The sequence below is a fragment of the Capsicum annuum genome, unplaced genomic scaffold (assembly GCF_002878395.1).
Source record: "Capsicum annuum cultivar UCD-10X-F1 unplaced genomic scaffold, UCD10Xv1.1 ctg2788, whole genome shotgun sequence".
Taxonomy (NCBI): domain Eukaryota; kingdom Viridiplantae; phylum Streptophyta; class Magnoliopsida; order Solanales; family Solanaceae; genus Capsicum; species Capsicum annuum.
In genome coordinates, this window is record NW_025834277.1 from 455271 (window position 1) to 473152 (window position 17882).

Sequence of the window (17882 nt, forward strand, 5' to 3'; positions counted from 1 at the left end):
CTCATGCAGTTTAAGTTGTCTAAAGGCATACGCTATGACCTTACCTCACTACATTAACACACAACCAAGACCAACTCTAGGAGCATCATAATAAATTATAAACTTATTTGTACTATCTAGTAAGGTTAAGACTGGCGTGGGAGTGAGTCGAGTCTTCAACTCCTGAAAACTCTTCTTGCAGGAATCTAACCACGAAAATTTGACTTTTTTCTAAGCAAGTAAAGACATAGTGAAAGCAGTAAAAGAAAACTATTTAACAAATCATCAATAGTAACTAGATAAACCTAAGAAACTCTTGATATTTGAAGGCGAGATGGGTCTAGGCTAGTTTCTTACAACTTAGGTATTTTGAGGATCAACTCAAATAACATCACTAGAAATGATGTGGACAAGGAAAGCTACTAATCTCAACAAGAATTCACACTTGCTGAACTTAACAAATAATTGGTTTTCCTTAAGGGTTGCAATGTAATCCTTAAATAGTATGCATGATCACTTCACTACGGAAATAAATAAGGATGTCATCAATGAAGACTATGACGAACATGTCCTAGTACTTCTTGAATATCCTATTCATCAAGTATGTAAAGACTGCAAGAGCATTCGTTAGTCCAAAAGACATAACTAGGAATTCAAAGTGACTATACAGAGTTCTGAAGGTTTTCTTCGGGATGTCATATTCTTCAACTCTAATATGATGATAGCTGGATATGAGGTCTATCTTAGAGAAATAGCTTGCACCCTGATGTTAGTCGAACAAGTCATCAATACTGGGAAGAGGATACTTATTCTTGATTATGACTTTTTTCAACTGACAGTAATCAATGCACATTTTAAAAGGCCATCTTTTTTTCGCAGGAAGAGAACACCCCATGGATAAATGCTAAGCCTAATGAAGCCCTTATCTAAGATATCTTTCAATTGTTCCTTTAATTCCTTAAGGTCAGCTGAAGCCATTCTGTAAGGTGGAATTGAGATAGGATAGGTATCTGGAAGGAGATCTATTTTAAAGTTAATTTTTCTTTTGGGAGGAACTTCAAGAAGATCTTCAGGGAACACTTTTGGAAACTCATTTACTATGGGAATTGACTCAAGATTTGAAATCTCAAAATTTGAGTCCTTGACTCAAACGAGATTAGAAATACAACCCTTGGATATCATCTTTCTTGCCTTAAGATAAGAGATGAATTGACTCTTAGGCACTGAAGTACTACCCCTCTATTCAATAAAGGACTTATTAGGAAACTAGAATTGGACAATCCTATTTATACAATCAACTAAAGCATAGCACGAGTGGAGTCAATCCATGCCAAGAATGATATCAAAATCAGTCATCTCTAACTCTACAAGATCAACTGAAGTAACTTGCTGAGACACTATGACCAAGCAATTATGTATACTCGTCTGGCTGTGATAGAACTACCCATTAGTGTAGACACTAAAAAGGTTTCTACTAAGATTTTAGGACTGACACCAAAGTCTACAGTTAAGTAAGGGGTTGTAAATAAAAGTGAAGCTTCGAGGTCTAACAATGAATAAACATGAAGATAGAAGACTTGTAATATACTTGTAACCATATCAAGAGAACTTTCCTAATCCTGTAGAGTTTGAAGAGCATAAAGTTGAACTACAAGTTTGGAACTACATTCTCTTTATTTCTCATGGATGAAGTCAATGATAATTTTGGTATATCTCTACCCTATTTATCTATGAGTAGTTAATTCTAGATTTTGGGTTATGCTTGATGTAATACCCCGTACTTCTACCTAGCTTGAAAATCGTCCCAAGAATGTTAGGAACTTACTTTAAAGATGAATCCACTTTTATACATGTGGTATTTCCATGATTTTCACTTTTTATCATGTGTTAAATTCAATAAGCTTTCCATCGATACTAAATTTTTCTAAATCCGGTATCGGGGTAGAAAGTCATGGTCGAAATACAGAAAGCAGTCAGAATAGCCCAGGTGCAATGGATAGGGTCGACGGACCATCGAGCAAGCGACAGGCTATCTCACTAGCCGTAGTATCTAGGTAGTGAGTCGACCTTCTAGCCAAGTACAATGGAAAGGTCGACGAGCCATCGAGCCTGTGACAGACCATCGCCCAGACCATCTTGGTTGTTCGTTCTCAAGGTTGGTTATATGATTATAGTCTTTTGAACCTCAAATCAACTATCTAACTTAACCTTATAACTACATCATTGTCTGAGGATGCAAGTACTAATCTAAACACCATTATAGATCCTCTCATTTATGAACCAAGTCAGGGTGTATTAAGTATATTCCTATCCTAAACATAAATTATAACTTCAATTAATTAAAAGATTACAATCCTATTCCCTATATCCTACATTTTATCCTATCGTTCCTCCTTTTGGCTCACAATAGAATTAAGTGTTTATTCTACGGGTCATGAATCCTTAAGATAGTTAAAACAAGGATATGAGAACAACAAAAAATTATAATAAAAATAACCATATATATATACACTTAACCCTAGATGAGGGTGTTTATCCACTCATGAACGTACAAAGAATCATAATAATGGCATACATGTAATAATCCAAAAGTTAACTAAAAAGGAAGAGTAAAAACATTAATTGAAGTTTTTTCCAGTGTATTATCTCACCATAAGTCGTCTAAGGTGGTTACATAAGATTTTAAGTGTCCTATTTATAATATGACCGAAGCTGCCGATTTTAACTTAGCAAAAGTACCACGCCCGTATCGCATGGACTAGAGTCTGTAGCACGTTGGTGTGATGGTGATATACTGTAATAACAAATTTTGGATGCCACCAAGGGCGTGTAACATCCTTAAAGAAGTGTCTAAGGTCCATGGCACGCCAATGAGTCCCAGAGTTTCAGATTTGGTTGCATTGTTCCCTATATGTTTGGTTCTTTGTTCCTTGCTTTGTGGTGACTTCTTCTCTTGATTTAAAGCTTGTATATCAACCATATATCAGATTTATGAACTCCAAAATCATCCTAAAACATCAAAAAACTCAAATTAGAGCTTAAACCCAATCGAATCCAACACAATGAACAAGGAAGGAACATAGCACAAGCTAAGTGTACTAGTTTTTGTGTTTAAACTTTAACTTTATTTTTGTATCTTAGATTATTTAAATTGAAAATAAAAACTATAATATGTTATTACACACATAATTACACAATTATACCCTTATTAACTCATTACACAAACTATAATCCATCAAGATCGACTAAAACAACACATAGCTCAAGCTAGTAACACTAGTTTTCTCATCTAAACTCTAAGTGACCAAATTGATTCTAAACTTGTTTGAAACACACCTTAAACATTATAACCAGATGTTTTAACACTTATATTCTCAATTATATCATTGATCACTCATGAAGTCCTCAAAACAAGGTTAAACAAGCATAGATAATGACACTTGGGCGCATGATTCCACCTAAGATCAACTTTCTCCACCTACCTAGCAATACCCCCTATTTTATTGATACAAAATAGTACCTAAACAAAATAGTATTGCATGAAATATGAACCCATGGATTACAAGGTTATGTCATGTGAGTTTTATCAATATTACATTTAAAATGCTCAAATTATCTCACAATTAAAGCTAAAGAGAGCAATTTATGACTATCCCAACATACCTAAACTACTATACCATTCCCCCAAGATTACAACCTTAATTTCCACCTTAATACAACCTCACACAACTACTATATAAGGTCACCCAATTGTTTCTTGATAATAATAAACACAAAACAACATATAATAATCCCGAAATTTATTTTAGTGAATTAGGGAATATTTCCAATTACCACCCTATGAGTTATAGATAAAATAACATAAAAATTCTCCACCAAAATATACTTAAGGAGGGAAAAAATCCAGGCAAACTCTTACTTCAAAATTCTAGAATTTTATCCTCTTAATTGTACTCTTTCAAGAACTTGGATTTTCATTCAAAGTAAGCAAAAGAAGGAGAGAAAATCCATTATAACAACAATAAAATAGGGTAACCATCTTGGGAAGGAAACCTCCTAAATTTTAAACATGAAGATCATGATTTCCTAGTCTTCCATGTGAAAATTAAGCTAAAGTAATGAATATACTTAGTTACCTTGGCTAAACAATAGAGGAAACCATCTATAAACCTAAGGGAACTAGTGACTATTGTGTGAAGCTTGAGAGAAAAGAGAGATAGAGATGGATTTAAAATTAGAATTTTGTATTTTAGAATAATAAAAATTATCAGCTAATATTAATCTTATAATAGGACTTCTAGACCACCTTTTTTAGCTCATTTCCAACCATATATTGGCCAAAAATAGTCCAAGTATGTGATCCATTTACTTGCCTCTTTAAGCTACTCAAAAAGTCCAACTAGGTGATGCACCTACTTGGCTTATTTCTAAATTAATCACATCATATTGGGCCTTAGAAAAATTTAGGTATTGGGCTGGTCAGCCTTCCCTTTTTTCTTTTTCCATAATTTAGGCCTCAAATGAGTCCATTAATATATATCTCAATTTTGTCCAATATTCTAAGTAGGTGATGAACCTACTCTGCACCTACTATATTAATTAATTCAAGCAATCACCTCACTTATTTTATCCTACTATTCCAAAATCTTAATCCATCTACTTTAACTTAACACTTAACTTTAACTTTAAGCCCAAATACCTTCTTACTATCTCAAGTGTAAATACTTTTGTCAATGCTAAGTTGGTCATCTATATTTTTAAATGTATGGGGTGGTACATATATAAGCTGTAGTAAAGATAAAAGACTAACATAGAGATAGGCCCAAAACATATATATGTGACTTAGTTGTTGAGGCAACAAGTATTAAAGAACCAAACAGTGTTGTACTTAATACATTAGTCTACAAAGCCTCAATAAAATCCGCAAACTTGTTCTAGGTTGGATAGGCCCCGCCTTATCCTTAACTATTATACAATAGAAAATTATGTACTAAAGACCTGGTAAAGCTTTGAATCAACCATGAGCTCACCAACCATGGTTGAGTGCCCTATGCTCCTATGAGGTGGCTTACTAGTTGAAGTACTTATACTTATGACATGAAACATAATGTACCATATAGGGATATCAGCATGAAAGAATGTATTAAGTATGTAAGGTATAAAGTGACCATAGGTAAGACAAGAGCATAGTGAAATCAGATATCAATATATAACTATATAGATAAGGATAAAAGACCACCTTTACTTGCATTTATGGAATCATGTATATTACATTCTTTACTTTACTTACTCTTCTCTACTTTATAAATGTCATGACTTGAGGGTACCCCTAGTCGTAACACAGTGCTTAAGGCCACAAGTGACCCCAACCTAACCAATGATCTGGTACCTACGATGAGCACTGAATAAAATAATAATCAAATATTATGTACGGAAGATAAACTGATAAGGATTTGTTAAAATATAATATGAAATGACTACCATTATGTTTGAACAACTGATAAAAATTGAAAACTAGACAAACTGTCTGAAAGCCTCTAAAACATAAGGAGTTGATGAGACAAACCCCCAACCAACTCAAACTATTTGAGATAAAGTATAATATTGAAAGCAACTGAAAATATCTTGTCCTTGATGGATAAGGACTCACCACTACTGTTGTGGAGAGGCACTAGGCTTACTAAGGATGATTAGGGAACTGAGCGTCGAAACCTATATTATGAAATTAATATACTGCAAAAGAGAGTATGTGTAACGCCCCGATTCCCATGAACCAGAATGCCACACGGTACTCGTGACCCCGAGGGACCACAAGCTAACCCTTTACTGATATTCGTATCTGTTCACTGGATAATATAATATGATAAATGCAGAAACTGGCTAAATCTGGCCATAAGGTTCAAACATCTAAATATACAGTACTAAAAACTAAATATCAATACATCTTTCTGAAAAGCCTCTACACTGTCTGAACTGTGGAGTTGAAGGGATAATTCCCCAACTAACTCCGTCTACTAAAATCACCAAAACACTAAAATAGAATATCCTCGGATGATGAGGACTCACTGCTGCACCCACTACTACAAGATCTGACAGCTAAATATACTCTGAATCTCGCTCTTCTGAACCTATGGTGGGGAAAGCACCACAGTGCGAATACGTCAGTACAAAGAATGTACCGAGTACACAAGGATAGGGTAAGGTAAAATATAAGGCTTATGCATAAACATAACAATCTGAATAATATGTATTCACAGGAATAAACATATATAGAAAATCTGCAATTATCAATTTTGAAACATATTTGATCAACAATACACACATGGATGCATAAAGTACAACTGAAATTGCCATGACACCGAATGTTATATTTTGAACATTGACACCCGAAAATAATAATACTGACAATAAGATACTGAGTATCTGAAGCTACTAGAGCTGACATCTGTATTATCCATACTGAGAAATTGGATAACTGATATTACTGATATTTGATATTCAAATTCACCAACTCTGGAACACTGAACAACTGAATCTGAGATCAACCCTCATCTAGCAGAAAGTTTCTAGAACACTGAACAACTGAATCTGAGATCAATCCTCATCTAGCAGGAAGTCTCCATACTTAACGATAATGATAATGGGTAAATAAGTTCAAAAGCAACCCTCATCTCGCAGCAAGTCTCTCTACTCAATGATAATGATAGCAATACTGGGAGGCCTGTATCTGACAGCCTCAACTTCTGCACATTAACTGAGTTCTTTTCTGAGACTGTTACTGAAACTGTAGGAGTGATCATTTAAACGACATGCCCTACTTACCACAAGTGGGATCCAACTTGTACCCCAGCTAGAAGGGTGTCAATACCGCGCCACCAGTAAAGATAACTGTATAGGACCCTCTACTATTAGAACCTTAAATAAGAATGGTGGGACCCTCTACTCACAGGACAACCACCTCATCTAACCCTCTACTCGCAGGATAGATATCTTAACCAACGCCGGCGACGTAGTTCTGGAGCATAAGGATTGTTACCAGGAATCAAACCCTCTACTCGTAGGAATGTTCTCATCCTTAGCTCACTTGGTGCTGAATCCTACTCCCAACTGAAAGACACTTAACCGGTTTTTAACTGTACTCAACTGAGCTGAATCTGTTCTCACATTATGATACTTTATCAATATGATAGAGTTGGCTTAATTCCGTTCTCTGATGGAGTATTTCTAAATGCCACTTATTTTTAAGATAAGCTTACTATCTCACAATATGTACAGAGGTCTGTAACGAAGTGAATTGATATGTAAGATTTCAGAGCTTCATGGCCGAGTATTCGATAAAGAATGATTTCCGAGATTACTGAGTTTTCGCTAAGTTTTGAAACTAACCGGGAGTTCATTGTTCATCGCTCGATTGAGATTACCGTGAAATTGACTCGGCTCTAGACCAGCAGACTATTTCGGGCATACGTACCCCCAGCACACAGTAGCATAAAGTAAAACAAGATAGATAACTCATACACAACATGCCCATAGGCCATCATACGCAACACATAATTGAGGACTTCACACTTGGCAAATCAAATGGCCTCATTTCTTCATATAAGCATCCAATCGAACACGTGGGGATCATGCTTTGGGTCCACAGCAAATACTATGCATAAACATCATAGTTACCTCAACAATTCATCATGAATTTATCTTTTAAGACCTAATGAACCACAACGCATAGTTTTCTATTCTCTTAAATATTTTGTTAAACATATGGTAGACATAAGTTAAACATATGGATATGGCATGAAATCATAATTTGGATAACAAACATGTCAAATACTTAATTCTTCTTCACATAGGCATTTTAGCAATCACCTTATATGTACCATGTAGGGCATAGGTTTAATGCTCAATTTCATGCACCACAACACCATCATCCTTCAACTTCAACATCCACATTTCTCAATTCTCAATTTGTGGGCTCTATGGATGAAAGGAGCCCATAGATAAACACTTGCATACCTTAGATTTCATGGCCGGAAGAGATTGACGGAAGGAATTCTTGAATTAAAGCCTCTAATTAATTTCCCCCAATTCAAAATCCTAACCCTAACTTGATATATCTATATCTATATATATATATATATATACATATAAGAGAAATGAGAGGAAAATATACAAGTTCTCAGCTGAATGGGGTATTTATAGAGGTTTAAAAGAGTGTTAAAAGACCAAAATGCCCCTAAGAAACAAATAAAATCCGAATCTGTCCTTCAGTGATCTATCCGATAGGCTGAAGTAAATTGGCCACAACTTTTTACTCAGATGTCCAAATTGGATGAAACCAATTTTATTGGAAAGAAGACTCTCAGGGATTTCCGTTGATATATAGCATCTCACACAGTTCAATTATGTACAAGGAGTTATGATCATTTGAAGTTGACCAAAAAATTGCCTGGCTGCAGTATTTTTTTCCAGCATATTTTACTGTTCACAGTTCAATTGGAATGGTCGTAGTTTGATCAGAATGGTCGTAACTCATCGCTCGAGTGTTTGTTTTGGGTGATCCACATGTCGTTGGAAATCTTATTTGATGCTCTATGAAATGGTGGTTCGAAATCCAAGAAATGACACATAGAAAAATTATAAATCATTCTCAAAGATAGGATCCAATACATTTACGCACAAAATTTCGACGAAAAATTTTTTGGAGTATTACAGTATGCGGTCAGTACTTTGAATGTACTAGTATGTAAGATAAGGACTATATGAAATTCATATGGACACTGAACATGGATGAATGAACATGTAAAAATAAAATGCAAGACCAAGTAAAATATGTACTGAAATAATTTGTAAAACTGATAGGCTGATAAACTAAATACATGGTCCTGCAAACCCGAATTGATATAACCTGAGTACTGACTGAAACTATGGGAGCTATTATGTAATCAACATGCCCTAATTTGAGCTAATCAGGGTCCAACCTATGACCCCAGTTGGGAGGGTTTGTCAATACCTTGCCATGAGAATAAACACTGGTTGTATGGATCCACTATACTGATGTCTCAAAGGACTAGGTTGTCAGTCCTCTACTGGCGGGTGACCCTTAAGTGAGTGCCAGTCCTCTATTGGCGGGTGACCTCTCATAACCTATGTTGTCTACATCCTGGAACTTAGGGACTTCTACTAAAGGTCTCAGTCTTCTACTGGCGGGTGAGGCTTCATCCCAAGGTTTGCTTAATTCTAAATCCTACTCCCAACGGAACTGACATTGGTACTGATTTAAAGTCAACTGTACATCACAGCTAATAATGTTCAACATGGTTATAACAAACTGAGTATGATAGAATCCTGAATGTAGAAGCCTTGGATAAATTTCTTGGGAGTGAACTTTAACTTGATGAACCCTAGTTGGTTTTAGGGAGAAAGGAATTGCTTCATTTTGTTTTGTAATGAATGATTTCTGAGTTACATAGGCTAGGGTAATATTTGCACTTGATAATTGTTGTTTGGAGGGTGAAACGACATAGTTTTGGGATTAAAAGAGTGGGAAAAGCCAAAAAAACCTTAGGAATAGCCTAGAAAATGTCTGGAAGCCATCCCAATAAGTTTGGCTAAGTATCGCAGGATCTAGTCATGATTCATGACATGAGTCATCATTAGGAACCCAGATTTTGACCCCTACTACCATTACGGTGACTCCTCCTGACTACTCGTAGGGGCTGACTATGAGTCGTAGTCTCTGGCAACTTTGACAGTGCTTCAGTAATTTGGCCATAACTTTTCACCCTGATATTAGATTAAGGTAAAATTGGTATAGTTAGAAAGTTGATTCAATAATATATCTGTTGGTGGGTCTTGATCCCAAAAATTCTTAGTATACCTAAAGTTATGGTCATTTTAATCTAGCTATAGTTATATTCTTTACAAGAATTGAATCACTAATAGATGTATCAACTTGTCTATAAATTAGGAGCTATTTGGGGTATTAATATATGTATAAGTCATTTGTAAAACTACCAAAACACGAGGCTTGATTCTTGGATCCTATAATGGTCAGGCAATGAGTCTTCACAATGACTCGTATAGCCTGGATACATGTCGTATACTGGACTCATAACCACTCGGTTGAATTTTTGGATTACATACTATTGTGACTACAAATCCTTCCATGTGACTCATAGACCCTGATTGGGTCATAGTTACTTGGCTATAGCTGAGAAATCCATTGGAGTGACTACAACTCATGCGTGATGACTCGTTATGAGTGGTTATGACTCGACACCTTGAGTCGTAGTCATAATAGTGAATCAGGTCATTAAAGGAAATCTTCTGTAACTTCTTGCCACAGAATCAAATAAAGAGGTCTATCTTTTAAGAGGTCTAGAGCTTTAAAAATACAGGCATTATGATAAACTTGTAAGGCATATAATAAAAATGACTAGTTGATCAGTGGTAAGAGAGGATAACCCGTGGTAGGAATTTAAAACCCCTGAGATACAATTCTCATAAATAAACAAATAGTGACTGACCCATTTTAGGATTTTCTATGACCCTTGTGATACCACCCATAATATTGGGATTGACCTATGCTAGGTGTTCCTTCCACCCCTGGGATACCACCCATCAACACATAAATTCACCTTAGATCATTTTTTTATTTTTAAGGTTGTTATTTTTGTGGTCATGACATTATTGATTTTGGAAATTTTGACAAGTATTAATGGACATACTAACATGCAATTGATGCAGTAACAATGATATAGGAAGCAACAGTAATAGTAATATAACACTTAGGTGCTTAAATAATACAATGAACCTTGTTTTACTAAGAGAAGAACTCATATAACTTGTTGTTAAAAGCACCTTTTTCATACTAATACTTACAAGTGTAAAGGTACAAGTTTAGTCACCAACATATTTTGAAGTACTTTAACACATTATGAAGTGGACAAGCTTGATAACAACATTAGACATGGTACACTTCCATTATGTATCATTTGCAAGGAAGAGAACTAAGGAAGCTTACCTTGTAACACAATAGTTAGATTCATTCCAAAGAGTATGTGATCAAGAAACCTTACATTACTTGTTGTACAACTCTGATAGCACCCCAAATTAACCTCCTTCCTTTCATATTATTAATCTTCAATAGAGTAAGTAGTAAAACTACTATTAGTAGCTAACCAATAGAGTAAATAGTAAAACTAGTATTAGTAGCTAACCAATTATATTTGGGATACTTAACTTCACCAAAATAGTAGATGGATAGTAATCCCGTAATTTATCAAATAAAGGGTATTCTTTTTACCCTTTATCGTCCAATTATATTTATACATTGTACAGATTCTTATAAGAACCCCCAAAAATAACTTTGGCTTCATTAGACCCTTAAAATAGTAAACAAAGTGGAGTGGATAGTAAACATACACAATATTTAGTTCAATGGTGTATCATTACACCCTTCTTCCATATTTCAATACAGACTGCTCACACCTTTCCCCAACATCAACCCGCCAGTCTCCAATATATACATATAAAATAGTCCCAAAAATAGCCTCAAATTTCCTTTACCATAGTAGCCAAATATTGAACTTATTATCTCTTGAGTTCTTAATAACAACACATCCATAATTCTTTACCCAAACTCATACATAAAAAGAAAGAAAATAGAATAGTCACCTTAATCCAACTTCTGTAACATATCCTTTTAACTTGAAATCTTCATTAACTTAAACTTCCCCTCACACGAAAACCAAAAAAATAAAGAAATGTCTCTTAATAATCAAGATACGTAACACTAAACTTGTAGAAACATTGTGCCCTATACTTATACTTAAGCATAAATAACATGTGTTCCTAGTCTTTCATAGGAGAAATAAGTTAAAACTATATGTTCTCACTTACCTTGGCTTGCAAAGGTAAGGGTTCCTTCCTGACTCCTAGAAGGAATTCTAAGGTTGTTGTCTTAAGCCTTGAGAAAATAGGGAGCAAGTTAGAGTTAAAAACTTGGAATTTATGCCAAAATGATTAAAAAGACCACCTATATTGGTATAATAATGAGCCCTAAATAACCTCATCTTTTAGCTCAATTTTTAGCCCAAAATTGGTCAAGTAGGTAATGCACCTAATTGGTTATGTCAAGATCCTCAAAAGGTTAAACTAGGTGATACACCTACTTTCTTTATTCTTGGTTGAGCTTAACTCCATTAGGCCTTGGCATATTTTGGTGTTGTGCTCTTTTTCATTTTCTTTCCCTTTTAGTCAGTTTGGGCCTCAAATGAGTTAATTAATACAAGCCTAATTCTAACCCATAAGCCATGGCCCATTTAACTAGATCCATATAGCTCAAGTAGGTCATCACCTACTAGCTTATTTAAGCCAAGAAAGAAGCTCGTTGTTTACTCCATTTCCTAAGTCTTAGTCCCTCTGATTTAACTTAACAAATGTATACACTTAGTTATTTTAAACTTTAGACTCAAGTACTACCTTACAGTCCCAAATTTAAAGAGTTGTTTCAATGATAACTTGATCGTGTCACATTAAAATTTATGGCTAGTAACTTCAAACCTATTTACACTATTAATACTCATATAAAAATATCTAGTCCATTATGTATACCATAAATCTATATCAAGTTCCATATAAATAGAACAATTACACGTAAAATACAGCATATTACATAGTGGGATCATGAAAAAAAGTGTATTTATAGGTTAAAGTTAGATATATAAGGTAGTTAAGGTTGACTATTTTCATCAAATTTTGAGTTGGCTAGCGTTCCCTGATATCTATTTGGTGGTGGTAGTAAGTTGGTATAGTGAATGAGGAATTGTGTGGATATCCATGTTAAGTGTTAAAATCTAAGTTTGAACTATGAATAATCAAGATAATAGAGAGAAAAAGTGTGGGGAGGCTAATTATATGTTTAGATAGATAGTTTAAAGTTGGTTAGCATGGTTTTGTTTAATATATCAAATGGGTGTAGTAATGGACCTAGAGTTATGATGTCAGTAAACTAAGAAGAAAAGTCAAATTATGAGGTATTAGGGAATTGATTGTGTTTGATAGTAAGGATTTAAGTTATGCTACAATGATTATATAGTCTTGAAAAAAGGGTTAAGATTTGTATAATTATACCCCAATCACTAAGGTAAAGGAACTGTAGTGTAATGAAAGGTTCACAAACTTAAAGTGATGACTTTTTATCTAAGGGAGAGAAGATAGAGTGCCCATCCAAGTATGGTTTTGTTATTCTAGTGAGTTCTAGAGTAGAGCCAAGGGAAGGAAAATAACCTAACCATTTTTATCTTAGTATATTCCATGTACTTAAGCCATTACGATACTTTACTTATTCCTATCATGTCAACTCCATAATCATAACTCATATTCATGCACTTCATAAAGAAGTATATCCAATCTCCATTCTTATATATAGAGTAATAGTTTACTCAATAGTCTAAATCATACTCTATGAATCTATGAATTCCAATCCTATGTCATACAAATCATGACTCATACGCTCATATTTTATAGTATGCTTAGTTCTAGATACTTATGATATGACCTTAATGACTAGTGATATCACACCTACGTTTACGTATGCTCTCAAATCAGATCTCTTAAACAAGATCATTCATATTATACTTTGCTTTTCAGGCCCTAGTTGAGTTTCAAAGTTATGAAAATCCTTATGTCAAATTACATAATATCTCTCTTATTCCAAATCCCCATGTTCTAGTTCTTTATTGACCCTTCATATGCTTAAAGGCAAAATTGATTCTAGTTGAGTGATTGGATATAATGATGGACTGATATACCTAAGGATGTAGACTTATGGTGGTTAGTGACTCTTTGATTAGAGCTTAAGGTTGATTGTTTAAGGTGGTAAGAAGAAATGTGTCTTTGAGGGTAATAGATCCTAGTGGATGCAGTATATAGACCCTCGTAGTTAAGACCAATGTAGTAATTTTAGTGGTAGTGCTTTATATATTTGAGTTAAGCTTGAACAAAGTAAGGGCGTGCAGTTATACTTAGCCTTTAGCAGACATATGTAGTGTATCCATAAGAGAATTAGAAAATTTTAGCTAGTTAGGTTTTGTATTTGTAAGAAAGAGAATGGCTGAGAAATATTGTAAGACCCCGCAAGATCCTAAGCTTAATTCAGTCTAGTTGTGCTTTTTAAGGGGTCCCATGCTTAGAAAATTCTAGCTAAGTTCCAGACTTAGCCTATTTTGGTCTGTAAGATTCCGCAATCATATTTTGCGACCTCAAAGTCCTTTAATGGTCTATATCTTTAGTAATTCATGATCAGGAAGGTCAGTAAGTGTTCCTAAACAAGTTTTAGATTTTTCAGAACACGTTTAAGACATATTCGGAGTTGCAAAATAGTGGACCAACGTGATCTCAGCACACCGCATCACCTATCGCATTGGTCAATAATTGTGCAGTATGCCAAAGCCAAAAGTACTGAGGCTTGGCGTCATCATGGCATGACACGTCGACCATAGCATCGATGAGGTCAATACGCTGCATTGCCTGTAGCGTCGATGCCCAATTTTTCAGTCATTTAATATCTGCATTCTTGAGGGCAAAGGGGTCATTTTTCCACCCCTATATAAGTCCCAAACAAGGTCATTTTTCCACCCCTATATAAGTCCCAAACAAGGGATTAAGCCTCAGATACACCAAAATGTACTCCTTTCTCTCAAAATCCTCTCAAGAACACATTAGGGTTTTAAATTAGGGATTCAATTGCAAGGAAATTCCACCATCAATCTTTACAAAATCACGAACTAAGGTATGCACAGTTTTCATTCATGGATTTCTTTCATCCATAAAGCCCAAGAATCCTCTTTTAAAATACATACCATGATATCTATATGGTAAAGTGATTATGTTCATGTTGTTATGGTTGTATGACTACCAAGATTGAACCTTTACTATGTTTTTTATGAAACCATGTTAGTTTAGGGTCGAAATCCATGCAATGAAGTTAAATTGTGGAATCTTATTGTATTTAACTAATGATCACACATTTGCCTTAAATGGAGCATGCAAGGTGTTTGATAAAATGCCTAGTATAATAGAAATCATGTATAATGACTCAATTGTGTTTAAATGCTAAATGCATGCAAATTACTCATGTTTAACATGACTTCAATATCATTGATTATGCATTATGCTTGCTTGATGAAATGTTCATGATACTAGAAGTATTTAAGCAAGCTATGATTATGTGCTCTCTTGTCCATGTATTAAATTAAGGTTATCAAGTGCCTGATGAAATACTCCCCAACGAATGTCTGATGAATTATGGACTCCAATCATGTGTTCAAGAGTATCAAGTTGTGTCAGTTTTATTCTATCGAGTCCTGGGGGTAATTATACCTGACAACTTAGCTGTGTGCCTAGACCCATGTTATTTTTTGCGATACTCTCAGTTAATCCATGTTCAATAGACTTTAGTCAGTCTCACGACTTAGGAAATCTCAATAATCTCATGAATTCAGTCAGTTAACAGAATTCAATAGTATTCCGTCAATCAACTAAAGCTAATAAACTCAGTAATTCAGTTCAGTTAATTATGTTCAGTGTCTATTTAGATAGAAGTAGGAATTAGCACCGAGAAAACCCAAGGATGGGAACACACACTGTCAGATAAGGGTGTGATTCTTAGAAGCAATCCTTGTTTTCCAGAACTATGTATCCAGGTTGAGACATCAACACTGTCAGATGAGGGTTGATGAGATAGATTAACACTATCAGTTGAGGGTCCCACCATTCTCTTTTGGGGACATTATCGGATGAGGGTCACTCACAGCTTGTCTTTACCAGTTGTGCAATATTGACACCCTTCTAATTAGAGTTATAGATTGGACCCCAACTTAGCTATAATAGCTTATCAGGGGCATGTTGGTTAGATGACTACTTCCCACAGTTTCAGTATCAGTCAAAGAACTCAGATAGTTCTTCAGATTTCAAAAATGTCAGATACAGTCAACTTAGCTTAGTACGGGACTCAGATAGTTCCATCAAAATCAGGACTGTCAGATACAGTCACTCATGTTATCAGTATTCAGATTCAGAAATCATGTTATCATGATATTCGTGTCAGTTATTATATCTTATGCATGTATTCTCACGCTCATGATAGTCAATTTGTTATTATTATTATTATTCATGCATATGAACCCTATGTATTCAGCCTACCTCACTTGCATACTAGTACATTCAATTGCATTGATGTATTTGCGCTATGGTGTTTTACTTTATGCTATAGGTTCCGAGACACGAGCTCTAAAACATCAGTAGTATTCTAGATCAGTAGTCAGAGTTAGCAGTGGGTCCTCATCCTTCGAGGACATAGTTATTTTTGGTATTTCATTATTTTAGTTTTAGTAGTTGGAGTAGTTGGAGACATGTCCCATCAACTCCTTATTCGAACAGTTTAGTTCAGTTCTAGAGGCTTTTCAGACTACAGTACATCAGATAATGTGTCAGTTTTGGGTATTCTACTACCCTACTTGAATGTTATATTTTTATCAGTTATGCATTTTTGAAACTTTTGGCCTTTTAGCTTTTATTTTTCTATTATATACAGTATGTTATACAGTGTACAGGTACAGATATCAGTCATGGGTTAGCTCATGGTCCTTCGGGGTCATGGGAACCATGTAGCATTTCAGGTACCATATTCGGGGCATTACAAATAGTGATAATTTTAAAGTTATTAGTTATATTGTGTAAGCTATAGTAGTCTTATTCTTACTTTGGACCGAAGATACTCTTGCTTCATGATAGATAGTTTCAGACCAAAGGTGTCTTATGTTAAATTCCATGTCATTCCTATTCTGTTATCCCAGATTAGCAGACTAGGATACTCCATCGATGTTAGGATTTCTATTCAGATATCACACTCAGAATAGTCCTTTAAGTTTGCCCCCTAATGTTATTAGAACTTCTTACATAGAGCATTAAAAGTGACAAATATTCCTTGCATTAAAGGTGACAAATATTCCTTTTGTAGTGAATCTTAGAAATTTTACTCCGTCGTTGATCATTTTTTAGTTCTATGTGTAAATTTATGTCATAAATGTTTTAGTTGAGTTCTAAATTTTTAGTATGATCATTCCTTATAATAAGCAATTTAGTTCAGAGATAAGACAGACAGTTCCAGTAGTTCCCTAATTTTTCTAATGGTTGTACTCTCCTACGTTTTATTTTTATGCCTACTTCATGTGGTTCCATATATGACTTCATGCTGTGTGTAGATTAATTTGAGTCCCTACTGCCAGTCTAAATCAGTTCAAACATGATAGATACCTAGATTCAGAAATCAGTCATCATGTTAGATATCTAGTATAAAAAATCAGTCAGACAGTACTAGTAAGTTCCCTTCTTTTTTGTATAGCCATGGTATTTATTCAAGAATGAATGTTCTCAAGGGTAAGATATTATAACATCTTAAAAATTTCTAAGATTCAATTTCAAACTTAGCATAAAAAACTAGCTTAAAACTAGAAGATTCTTCACATAACGACTTAGGCAATAAGTCATCGTCAGTGCCAATAACTCATTCGGTGTACTGAGTCCCGAAGGATGAAAGTTTCTCCTAGTGGAAACGAATGGAAGCCACGATTCGTGATATACACCTACAATTTATACTTAGGGTGCCTGATGTGCTATAGAGATATAGCACTTTCGATGCTTAAAACTATGAAAATATGCAAGTTTCTTAGGATGTTTTGTTAGATATGATATGTTTTGGGTATATTTTTTAGGAAACTAGGTTTTGGATGCAATTCTAAAGAAAAATAAGAAAAGTGAATTTTCTGGGTACATATTAAGTCAACTTTGGGAGTATATGCTACATACTTAGCATGTGTGAGGAAAGTTTGTTGAGAAAC